Source organism: Microtus oregoni, unplaced genomic scaffold (genome assembly GCF_018167655.1).
Source record: "Microtus oregoni isolate MIOR12 unplaced genomic scaffold, Mior012 000049F_ref0000343, whole genome shotgun sequence".
NCBI classification, from domain to species: domain Eukaryota; kingdom Metazoa; phylum Chordata; class Mammalia; order Rodentia; family Cricetidae; genus Microtus; species Microtus oregoni.
The window spans coordinates 7,983,120-7,996,323 of NW_024543223.1; positions in this window are offsets into that span (position 1 = coordinate 7,983,120).

Here is a 13,204-nt window from a genome sequence, read left to right on the forward strand (position 1 = left end):
CCAGCCTGTTTCTATCTGCAGCTTCTTCCTCATCCAGCCCCCCACACGGTGAGAACCTTTCCTAGAAGGCACAAGGGCCCACAGGAAGAGGTAGCCCCCCTCACTTAAACAAAGATCTTTGAGGCAGAAACCATGACTGTCACCTCTAGGACCTTGTCAGGTCTGGAACACAGCAAATGTAAAGTCAATATTGATCGAGTGAATTGGATTAAAAGAAAACACTGGAAAATGAACTGAGAAGAATCAAACAGAGTCCAGGTGTCTGGAACAAGCTGAAAGGTGACTCCAAAATGAGATGCCCAGGTGGTGATCACTGAGACCATGAAGGTGACCTTATTTGGACACCCCCTCCCGTGTGTGTGTTTGTGTGTGTGTGTGTGTGTGTGTGTGTGTGTGTGAAGGCATGTGCACATGTCTGTCTGTCTGTCAGTCTGTCAGAGGCCAACCTCAGGCCAATCTCAGGTATTTTCCTCAGCTGTTCTCCACTTTGTTTTTTTAAGGCAAGGTTCTCTCTCTCTCTCTCTCTCTCTCTCTCCTGGTTCAGCTAGGCTGTCTGGACAGCAAGCCCAAGGATCCTCCTGCCTCTGCCTCCCCAGTGTTGCGATTATAAGCTCATGGCACCATGCTTGGCTTTTAAATGTGTGGGTTCTGGGGTCCAACTCCTGCCCTTCTGCTTACACAGCGAAGCCCTTTACTGAGCCATCATCCCAACACCCCACCACGTGTGCATACACACATTCATACACGTATGTGTGTGTTGTGAGCGTGCACAGGCCAGGGTGCACTGTGGAGGTCAGAGAACAGCTTGAGGGAGCTGATTCTCTTGTCAAGCAGCAAGCACCTTACCAATCCAAGCTCAGGCTCTGAGGTCAGAACATCCTGGATGGTGCAGTGGACCCCAGACCCGTGTCAGCGTCCTCACAAGAATTGTGCCTGTGACCCACAAATAGAGAAGGCCTCATCAGTGGGGGTGGAAACTGGGATGTTGGAGACAGAGCCCTAGGAGGCTGGGTAGCCCAGGCTGGAGGGTCCTCATGCACAGCTTGCTTTCTGACTTTCTGGCCTCCAACAAGAAGGCTGATTTCTATTGCTTTGGCTACAAAGTTTACAGTGATGTTACATAGTTGTGGCAGACAATAGCAGAAAGAGCACTGGTTTCCATGCAGACAATGCCAACACTGACTCCTGCTGGGTCCCTAAACTTAAAACCCTCTTCCTCAGGGTTGCGTGGGGATCCTGACCCCTACCTGTGACAGCCACTGTGATAAGATACAGGACGGATGAACTTCTTGGGTCAAGACATGTGATTGCTCTCCAGCAGATGCCTGCATAGGCCTGTTGCGGGCTGCCTCCCACCTGGGTTCTGGAAATTCACAGGGAAGAAATGATGCCCTCCCCCACACTCCATGGGTCCATTGCCTGTAGAAAATGAGTCATTTCTGTGTAAGCAGGTGAGAATTGGGATGGGAGGTAGAATAGGTTAGAAGCCGAGCAAAGAACCATTGCAGATAGATAGTCCATGGTTCACTGAGAAGGTAGTGACCCTGCTGGGTTTTGAAAGATGCGTAGGAGTTTGCTATTATAAAATCTAAAGGATGTGGATCTGAGGCCAAAGAACACTAACAAATAGAATGTACAGGAAAATCTGTTTGGAGCCGGGAGGTGGTGGCGCATGCCTTTAATCCCAGCACTCGGGAGGCAGAGGCAGGCGGATCTCTGTGAGTTCAAGGCCAGCCTGGTCTACAAGAGCTAGTTCCAGGACAGGAACCAAAAAGCTACGGAGAAACCCTGTCTCGAAAAATTAAAAAAAAAAAAAAGAAAGAAAAGAAAATCTGTCTGGTGGTCCACTTTCTCATGCTTACTGGTTTATCATAAAGGTTATAAATGATACCTGAACAAGTGAAATGAGATTCTCCAAAGAAAGCTGAGTTTATTGGGGAATAAACAGGGATTGTGGTCTGGGGCCTATGTGCTAGACAGACCTTGCATCGGAGGAGCCGAGCAAGGGGACTCGACAAGAGTATGAGACAGGTCACCAAAGCTCAGTGTGGGGGCTGATGTTTTCTAATAGGTGGTGTCTGACTAATGAGAGCCAATCTAGTCTCTCCTGTGCTCTCTGGCTCCCTGTTTCCTATGTGGAAGCTTCCTCACACATGTGTCCACCTTGTGTGCAGCCACAGAGTCCTAAACCAAGCTGAGCTGGTATCAGCATCATGATCATATCCTTGAACCTGTACAACTGAGTTGAGTAAACCTTTTTTGTTTGTTTGTTTGCTTTTTGAGACAGTGTTTCTTTGTGTAGCTTTGGAGCCTGTCCTGGAACTAGCTCTTGTAGACCAGGCTGGCCTCAAACTCACAGAGATCCGCCGCCTCTGCCTCCCGAGTGCTGGGATTAAAGGCATGTGCCAACACCGCCCAGCTTAAACCTCTTTTCTTTATAGTTAGTCTGTCTAGGGTATTATATTATAGTCATTCAAAATAGACATATACAAAAAGTTGGTACCAAGGAGTGGACTTTTTACTATGCTTGAAAACATGGAGGCAGCCTGAAATCGATTTAGAGGCAGAGAATGGCACACTTTGGAAGCTGACAGATGCCTATACTGTTGTCAATAGAGCATCAGGAGTGATCCTAGTGAAGGCTCAGAGAAGGAGAGTGAAAAGCATAGGGACAATAAGTCACCGGATGCTCATAGGAGTCTGGACAGATGCTGAGGAGGTCTTAAGAAATGAGGACACTAGCTGGGCTGTGGAGGCCAATGCCTAATCCCATAACTAAGGAGGCAGAGGTGAGGTGGATAAATCTCTGAGTTTGAGGACAGCCTGGTCTACAGATCGAGTTCCAGAATATAATAAAAATATATACATGGAGTATAAAGATTTGCAGGATTTTGGCCAGGCAAAGAGGAAATCAAAAGCATGTTTGATCAGGAGATTGTACAACCTACTAAAGAAGTGAGCAGACAAGCTAATATTAGGCCAACTAGAAAAGGACCTGTGGACATCAGGACACTCAGAGGCTGCTTATCCATTCGTGAGCTGAGAGATGCACATATATTTTTCATTTTCAAAGATGGAAATGTCCCCCAAAGGCCCCTGTTTTGCACCAGCTCAGGACTCTAGATGTGGTAGTACGTTTTACAGTCACTGTGGCCATGGCTGGAACAGGCTAAGCACAGCCCTGTGACAGCAGACCTCCATGACGTTCACAAGGACTGCATCTGAAGGTGCGCAGGAGGTCAGAGCTGCAGGACCATGGCAGCTTTTACACAACACCAGAGGCAAGTTGAGGAGGCCAGGAAAATGATGCTTAAGGGGCGGAGCCTCGGGGGTGATTGGCAAGTGAGAGCAGAGTTGCGAGAAGGGGTCTAGAAATGGGTGAGCACAACATCCTGTTGATTAACTGATGTGCTCTTCCCTGGGGAAGACTATTTCTCTGTCTCCCAGCAATCCTTAGTTGCCTATAGTTCTTTGGGGGTTCATGAGGGTTGGGGCCTCGTGGTCCTTCTTTCATCCACTTTGGCATGTGTATTGTAGAGTCCTTGTTCAGCTCAGGTTTGGGCAGTCCTGTTGGGGAGACTCTATGGTGTAGTTTCTCACAGTAGACTCCCTGTTCCTCAGACTCTTACAATCTTCCTGCCCCTTCTTTGGCAAGGATCCCCGAGTCTTAGATGTGAGAGTTGTTTTATACCCATCTGGACTGGGTTCTACAACTTCACATTTTGATAGGTTGTGGTTTTCTGCAGTGGTCTCCAACTGTTGCAAAGAGAAGTTTCCTTGCTGAGAGATGAGGACTACACTTATCTATGGGTACAAGGACAACTATTTACAAGGGATTATGCTGGTTTAGTAAAGTCGGCGTTGTAGCCATGGCTCGCCTCCAAGATCCACAGTTTCACTAGCCCTGAGTTTTTACTCAAGTTTCCAGCACCAGAAGTGATTTTCCTTTTGTTAAGCCAGTCTTCATTTCAAGAAATCTATTGTTTACCTCCAAGATACATATGCCATTACTGCACTCTTAGGGTTAGTGTACCATGGTGGTCCTTGCTGGGGTTCATAGGCTTCATTGCTGGGCCAGAGTGCTGCTTGATTCCTTCCTTTGGAAGTTCGCATGGCACCTTCTGGTGCCACGAAATCTAATCCTTAGGGAGGAAGTCTTTAGGTCAGTTCCACCTCAGGAACGGAAACACAGTTTTTTTATATTAAAAAAAATAATTTTTTTGTGCATGTGCATGGATGAATGCATGCAACGACCATTGTGTGTGTGTGTGTGTGTGTGTGTGTGTGTGTGTGTGTGTGTGTCTGAGTACAACATGAAGGGTTCAGTTCTCTCCAACCATGTGGGTACTGGAAACTAAACTCAGGTTTGATGGCAAGCGAGCTACCCATAAGTGTGTGAGACAGTAAAAGGCATTTCTCCAAGGTTTCTGCTTCAAGTTCCTTCACGTTCCCGCCCTGAGTTCCCTCCATGATGGACTGTCTCCTGCCAATGTTTAAGGCGAAATAAACCCTTTCCTCCCCTAAGCTGCTTTCTGTCAGAGAATTTTCTCACAGTCACAGAAAGCACCTAGGATGGAGCCTTCTCAGAGAGCCGTGGTGGGGTCAGCTCCTGATAGCCCAGCCTTCCTGGACACCCACTCCATCCTGAGTCCATACAGCTCTGCCCTGAGCCAGCTCATCAGCCCAGACTCAAGCTGACTGTGGGCTCTGTGTGAAGAACTGATGACTCCGATCGCTCAGGAAATTCCAAGGCTAAAAGCTCTGGGAGGCACCAGTGCCAGAGACACAGCCCAATCCACATTTGAGCAGAGCCGACATCTGTCCCAGAGAATCCCCGTCATCCTGGGAGATGACACATCCTTTGATGAGGTTCGTTCTAATGAGCAGCTCAAGTCCTTTCTTCTCTGCATGGCTTTGCACACATTTGTGGTCCTGCTGGGCATTCAATTCGGTATCATTTTTCACAGCATAAGCATTCTTCCAAGTTGTTACAACTCTTTGAACATGGTCCTGCCCTGACAATATGCCATTGTTTATTTAAGCAATCGCTTATGGTTAGTCATCTAAGCCATCTCTAATTTGTTTTCAACCACTATTTTTTAAACGCTGCCATAACATCATTATGCAGAAACCTTGGCCATGTCTGATTATTTCCTTTGGAGAGATTTTTAGAAGTGAATCACGGAATCAAATAGAAGGAGCCTTTTGGAAGCACTTGGGAAATGTGATCAAATTACTTCCCCTAAAGAGACCACAGCAATGGAAAAGAATGGCTATCTATTCATTTACATGTTGGCTTTTGAGACGGGGTTTAGCTGTGTGGCTCAGATTTTCCTGGAACTTGTGATCCTCCCGCCTCAGCCTCTTGACTGCTTAGATGGCTCAGGGAGTGACCTGTCAAGAGCATAGCCTGCATTGACATGCCCACTTTACTGAAAAATAGTAACTCCCCGAGCTGGAGTGATGGCTCTACATCTCCTCTTGTACAGGAGCCTAGCTCGATTCCCAGCACCCACATCAGATGACTCATAAGTGCCTGTAACTCCAGTTCCAGGAGAGCTCACTGTCTGGCCGACAAAAGTACCTATACTCACATGCCCCTCTACACACACATAAATTAATAATAATAATGGTGATAATAAATATTAATAGTAAATAACTTCCACTTATTTGAAGGACAAGAAATGATTTTTAGTTTGTGTATGTGTGAGCATGTTCAAGGGTGGTGGTGCATATCTGTGTGGAGGTCAAAGGTCAACCTCAAACGTCATTCTTCATAGGCACCATCCACCTTATTTGGGGGAACGAAATCTCTCACTGGGGCCTGAGGGTAGCTAATAAGCGCAGATGCCCTCCTGCCTCTGTCTGCCTAGTGCTGGAACTGCAAACACATGTCACTATACCTGGCCTTGCTTTGTGTGCAGTTTCTGCAGCTGAACCTTAGGCCCTTATAATTACACAACGAGCACTTTCCCAACCGAGCCATCTCCCCAGTCCTGAGAGAATCAGCTCTATCTGCTGAGGTTGGCAGGATGACCCAGAGCAAAGCACTGGTCCAGCATGGGAGCCCCTAATACCTACAGGATAAAGTACTCACAGGAAGGACAATGAACCAACCGAGAGCTCACATCCCTGCTTGGTCAGGGTCACAGTGTACAGCTGGTGCTACCTGGGGCAGTGTGCTGGGCACCACAGGGCCTCCAGGACTCCCTGGCTGCTTCTTTAGTACTAAGAGGATGTGGTACACATAGAGAGTAGGGCCATGTAGCCATAGCCCATGCCAGGATTCCCACATGCCAGCAGATGGGGAAGGGACCTCCCTAGTGCAGTGCATAAGACCTGTCTGCGCTCTATGTGCTACCATACAATTCGCAAGCTTCGGGCAAGGGGCTGGAGGCTGAAACACACAAAGACACACAGACAGAGAGACAGAGACATGGACCTCTAGTCACTGGTAAGAAGCCCTTTATTCAATAGCACCATGGAGGCTTATATACCCAACAGTCAGGTGGGCCGACAGGTGAAAACCTTATCCTCTGATCCTCAAGGCCAAGGCAACACGTGCTCGTGCTCGTGAAGCAGAGCTGGTAAACAACTTTGACCCAGCTTTCAGTAACTCAAATCAGAAGGAAAGTAAAGATCTATAGCAGGGAAGAGCAGCTGGGGGCTAGGACTCCAAATGGTCCCAACACCTAGAGCCATTATCAGGAGCATGGACACATGGACACCCACCCTGATTTCTGACTTCTGTCCTTTTCGAATTAGGGGGAAATTGTTGTTTTAAGCCACCTCTTGGTGGTGATTTGGTCTGAAAGTCACAGATAGCTAATCCAGGCTCATTGCTATGGCAGGGAGAGCTGGCTACTGGTGTGATCAGTCCTGGGAGACTCCAGTGCTGAGCATTTGGGGGTATCAGGGAGCACAAGCTTAATCCCAGCTCTGCCACTCTGTACTGACAAGCTGGGTCAGTTATGTCACCTCTCAGTGCCTCAGTTTCCCCTTCTGTAAGTTTATGATAATACCAAATGCCCCATAAGGCCTCCAGCCTGACTCACACAGGTCAGCCAATAATGATTGTTTTAGTTTCCTGTCACTGGGATAAAATGTCTGGATAAAAGCAGCTCCAAAGAAGAATGGGCTTAACGGTTTAAAATTCCAGATTATAGTTTAGAACTGTGGGGAAGTCAAGGCAGGAACATGAAGCAACTGGTCACATCCAGTCGAAAGCAGGAGAATGAATGCCTGCATGCTTGTTAGTGTTCAGCTTAGGTATCTTTGATCTCCACACTTACAGAGTCTAGGAACCCTGCCTAGGGAATGGTGCTGCCCACAGTGAGCTGAGTCTTCTCACATCAATATAATCAAGATAATTCCCCAAGACAAGACAACAGGCCAACCTGATCTAGACAATCCTTCACTGAGACTCGCTTCCCAGGTGATGCTAGATTGTGTCTTGGTGACAATTAAAAGGGACCAACCACTGGGCAGTGGTGGTGCAGACCTTTAATCCCAGCACTCGGGAGGTAGAGACAGGTGGATCTCTGCAAGTTCGAGGCTCGCCTGGTCTACAAAACGGGTTCCAGAACAGCCAGAGTTATTACACAGAGAAATCCTGTCTCAAAACAAGCAAAAACAAAAAGAAAGAAAGAAACAAAAATTGACCAGCTCATTGATAGTCCTTCTTTTCTTCCATGTTTTTCTGAAGATGGGTTTGTATCAGGCATCCCCAGTTCCAAGGCCAGTTCCACATGTCCCTGGGACTTGGCAAGCCACTAATACTTTTAAGTCCCAGTGTCCTTATTTACCAAATAGGGCTACTGAGGTATTAGCTTGGGTCTTACATGTAACACCCAGTGCATTTCCAGCAAAAGGTCATGGTTTAAACACACCAAAACTACTCTGTGGTAACAGATGATAGTCTGCGAAGGGCTTGCTCCTCGAAACCTGGCTCCTGACCTGCAGTGTGAGCTCCACCCAGGAGCTGACTAGAAATGGGGTCCTGGTCCACACTTGTAGGAAACTGGTTTTTATGAGGTGGTCCCAAGTTTTCTCCTAAGACTCACCCAGAAAATGGGCTCAGAGGAGAGGTGCTTCAGTCCCCATCCTACACCAGGTACAGAGCCCGGGAGGCTAAGCTGCCAGTAGCTTCTTTCACGGGGACAGCTGGGAGACACCTGGAGAGTGGAAGGAGGACAATTGATTGGCTTTTGGGGAAGCAGCATTTCCCATTCTTCTTGCTGACTGGATGGGCATGGCAGCCTGCTGAGAGGAGCTCAGATGAGGAGACACACAGCAAAATGCCCACAGAGAAAAAAAATGAATGAGTCCTCAAGAGTTTGCTGTTGTTGTCGTTGAATAAATGAATTCTTTGATGATCAAATGACAAGGAAACCCTGGAGAAGGCAGGAGACCATTACCTCTAGAATGTTCCAGCCCTCAGGCCACAGTTAAAGATTGCCTTCCCTGTCTGACCATGACTCCTCCTGGACACGGACTAGCAGGTGCAGCACCTCTGAATAACTCCAGGTGCCTTGTCCTCTCCTGTAAGGTCCTGAGCCCCAGGCTAGACCCTGTCAGATAAAGGCTGCCATTGTGACAGGTACAATCTGAAGTTGCCCTCTTCTCAGGCTGCCAGCTGTCCATTTCTGCTGCAGTGAGACCTCCCTGAGATGACTGTGCTGGCTGGCAATGCCAGAATCCTCAGCTCTCTCTGTTTCCATCCTCGCATCATCTCTGATGGAAGCAGAATGTGTCTCCCCAGAAGTACCTACTTGACATAGATCATTTTGATCTAAAGGTGATGGAAAATGAGCAAGAGAAGAGAGGGGCCTCCTGCCCCACCTTCCACTCTTCCAGTCTGATCCAGATGTCAACTCTTCTCCCTGTAGTCTGCAAAGAGGCTGGCTGCAAGTTCAGCTAGCTCCTGGTTGTTTCTGCTGGAAGGCAAATGCTGTGAATACCATTGGTTAATAAAAAATCTGTTTTGGGCTTATTGCAGTGAACAATAGGGCAAGGCAGGAATTCCAAGCAGACAGAGGAGGAGAGAGTAGGCAGAGTCGAGGAAAAGCCATGTAGCTGCTGCAGGAGGTAGATGCTGGACGATGGAGCCTTAACGGTAGGCCACAACCATGTGAAGATACACAGATTAATAGAAATGGGTTAATTTATAAGAGCTAGCTAGAAATACACGTAAGTGATTGGCCAAGCAGTGTTTTAATTAATACAGATTCTATGTAATTATTTTGGGTCTGGGTGACTGGGAACAAACGAACAGCCTCCGATAACAGGCAAGGCTCTGCCTCTAGAAGTCACAGCATCTCTTTAACCCACTCATTCCCAAAAGTGTATTTTTTGTTCTCTGCTGAGAAGCCAGATACCCAGGCCACACCCCTACTTAGTTGTGGAATACCCTTTTTGTACACTGTGAAGATGTATCTTTGCCAAGGCACTTTCTGATTGGATGAATAAAGAGTTGAATGGCCAATAACTAGGCAGGAAGAGGTTAGGTAGGACTTTCAGGCAGAGAAAGAAAGAGAAAATAAATCTAGGTGCAGAAGAGACATCTGAGAAAATGGAGAGAGAGCAGGACATCCAGAAGAGGTAAAACCCACAAGTCACATGGTAGCACGTAGATCAATAGACGTGAGTTGATTTAAGTTATAAGAGCTGGTTAGAAACAAACCTAAGCTAAGGCCAAGCTCTCATGATTAATAATAAGTCCCTGTGTCGTGATTTGGGGGCTGGCGATCCAAAAAGTCTGCTGCAGTTAGTTCTCTTCCTCCTGTATCGTCTGTGATTACGCGAGGTGGGCTGCATGATTCACAACTCTGCTTGCTCTTCTCTTGTTGATCTTACTTTGTTGCAGAAGTCTCCTTCCTTCCTTCCTTCCTTCCTTCCTTCCTTCCTTCCTTCCTTCCTTTCTCCATGTGTAGTCCAGGCTGGCCTGCCTCACCCTCTGTGCTGTTTAGTTTCTCATCAGCTTGACACAAGCTAGAATCATCTGGAAAGAGTGATCATCAATTGTGAAATTTATTCCATTGGCTGTAGGCAAGGATTTAGGGGCATAAGAATAGATGCTGGAGGGCCCAGCCCACTGTAGGCAGTATGACCCCTGGGCAGGTGGTCCTGAGTTGTGTAAGAAGGTAAACTGAGCAAGCCACGTGGAACAAGGTAGGAAGCAGAGCTCCTTTATGACTTCTGCGTCAGTTCCTGCCTCCGGGTTCCTGCTTGAGATCCCACCCTAACTTCTTTGAGACTGTGATTAGGACCTGTAAGCCAAAGAGACCCTTTCCTCCCCAGGATGCTTTTGTTCATAGTGTGTATCACAGGAGTGGAAACCAGGTTGGACAGCCCATAAGGCTAAGGTTGCAGGTGCAGTACTTGCTAATATTCATACTTAGCTGTCACAAGCCAGGCTCAGGCCCGGCAGCTCCTGGCCTCTGAATTTTCCATGCATATGCTCACTATCAGTTTGTATCTAGATGCAACTTCGTCCACAATGAGATGGAAGTGGCACAAAGCCACATACTCATAAGATGCACGGTGCACATCTTGAAACATTTCCTGTTCCTTTCCTGCTGTGCGCATAAGAGAAAATAACATTGAGATAATTGAATGAGGAAAAAAAGAGCAAAGGGCAATAGCAGGTTTACATTTATTACCGGCCAAGCAGGATGTGGCCACCTTACAGATGGAGAGGCAGGCCTCTCTCAAGGAGCAAAGTCAGTGGCAAGATCTCTCCTGACCCCCTGGCTGGGTAGGGCTCATGTCTAGCATCAGCACTGACAAATGTTAAGGGCGTTCCTTTGTAAGCTATCAGCTTTGTTCTTCAGAGCTGTTTAGGACATGGTCTTCCCACAGGCTACCCAGAGCATCTGCCTGCCTTGGGCAGGCACAGGGGAGGTCAGATGACCATGAGTGTATAGATAGCGAGCGAGGCCCTGGGCCTATTTTAACTTGGATGGCTTGTCTTGCAGAAGTCAGGATAGTCAAAAGCCAGAGTTGGGTTCAGAAAAAGGGATTTCCAAAACTTTCATTTTGTGCTTTTGTACCTCAGAGCCAGACTCCGGTAGGGATGCAGATCTAGCATCTGAGGCAGAAAAGCAGGACTTGGGACCACAAAGAATGGGCTGAACTGTTGTCTGACCCCAGCAGTGGCTGTGGCTCAAAGGCCACTCTTGTCCTCCCTCACCTCCTGTCTTGTTGCTGTGACAAAATGCTCAGCAAAGGCTACTTAGAGAAGAAAGGTTGCAGGGCTCCTGTCCATCATGGCGGAGGAGGCACGGCAGCAGCAGCAGAAGGCGGCTGGTCACATTGTATCCAGGCAGGAGGCACAGAGCCGGGTGCTGGTGCTCAGCTGTCTGTATCCTTATCCAGCCATGGAATGTTTTTATTGAAGGTGGGTCTCTTTCCCTTCAGTTATCCCATATTAGATAATCCCCTATGCCCAGAGGTTTGTTTCTATGGTGATTCTAAGTCCTATCAAGTTGACAATCAAGATCAATGAACATCCTCCCTGACTTTGATGGGACTGGACAAGGAGGCTCCAGTGGCCTCTCCCCATGGCAACAGGCCAGGAATCCCTCAAGACACAGCAAGGCCATGCCGCAGAAGATACTCTGGCCTCCCTGCCTTTCTTAGGTTAAGGCTTGGTAGGTGTCCAGATGACAGTAGGTCATGCATAATGCCCATTCCTTCAGGGTCACCACAGGCAGGGAGGTGGCCAGTCTGGTAGCTCCCAGGTGCTGCAGGTGGGGTGGGAGGTTGAGGGGCAGCAGTGTAGTGTCCTCAGGCACTGGGTGGCTGAGAAGCCCTGAACTGGGATCCCCAGCTGCAAGGAGGAGCAGAGGCCGTAGGACAGCAGCTTCCTGAGGTTAGGACACACTCCCGGTACCCGATTCCTCCCCTCACCATGGCCCATGGATCCTCAGACCTCCAAGTTCATATTAGGGGGAACAGCCAGGGGCAGGGTGTCTGGGGAGAGCTAGTGATTCCTAAAAACTACAGTCTCCTGAGCCTAAAACTGGGCCAGAGACTGTGTTTATTTTTTTCTGCTCTTCCCTGATTCAGAAAGAATTAAGAAATTTATAATTATCTGTACATTCGTGTGTGGTGTGAATTAGTTTGAGGTCTCAACACTTGGCATTTGAGTCTCTCGAACATCAGGGACTTAATTAGTTTCCTGCCACAATGAGACATAGACTTGGTGGTTTAAACAAAAGTCCACTTGATCGCCAACAGTGCCCGGAGGCTGGAGATCTGGCCAAGGTCAGGGTTAGCTGGTTCCTTGTGAGGGCTGTGACGGCCACACTGTGATGGCCACGTGGGCTCTCGGGCTTATGGAGGCAGCATGCCCATCCCTGAACCCATCCTCAGATAAAGTTCTTGCCGTGTGCCTGTCCCTATGTCCAAAATGCCCTTCTAAGAAACTGTCACTGTCTCTGGAGCAGGGGCCTTCCTCCAGCATGGCCTCATTTTTCTTAATGACATCTGCAGTGACCTAGTTTCTAAAGAAGGTCCCACTCTGAAGTGCTGGGGGTTAGGACTTCAGTGCGGGAATGGTGGTGATGGTGGTTGTGTGTGTGTCCAACCCATGGTAGTAACTAAATTTTGCTTGTATTTCATGTCAGAATGTCACTGGCCATTTGAACAACAACTGTCATGGAGAGACTGTTGTTCACCACAAACACCATCTCTCCTCCATTTCCAATGACTTCCTTGTCTGTTATGTGCTGGGTACATTGCAGGGCTGGGGAGGACGTCAGTGAGCAAGATTTGAGAGAGCCACTCTCCTGTCACCCCCACAAAAGAGGAACGGCAAGGTGCACCTTGGTCTTCTATTTGCTTTGCAGGCTCTAGTCTGGCCTCCTGGGTCACCGCCTCTAACCCTGAGGTGGGCAAAGTCCCTTTAGGTACATCTTACAGAGGAGGAAAGCAAGGGAGAGCCGAGGTGATGGGTGGTGGCAGGTCACTCTGAACCCACTGCAGCAGGCTGGGACAATGTCTGACCTCAACTAAGTCAGTTCTCGATAACTTCTGTACTGCCTAATCAAACACGGGATATCAGGAGAGAGGGGCAGGGTGGGGAGAGGTAGGGGGATCCCTTACTAGGACGTGATCACACTGGTCTCACCCCTATGACCTGTCCAAACCTACATTCCTCCGTAAGAACTTGTCTCCAAATAGTTTGTGGAGGGAGGGGCAT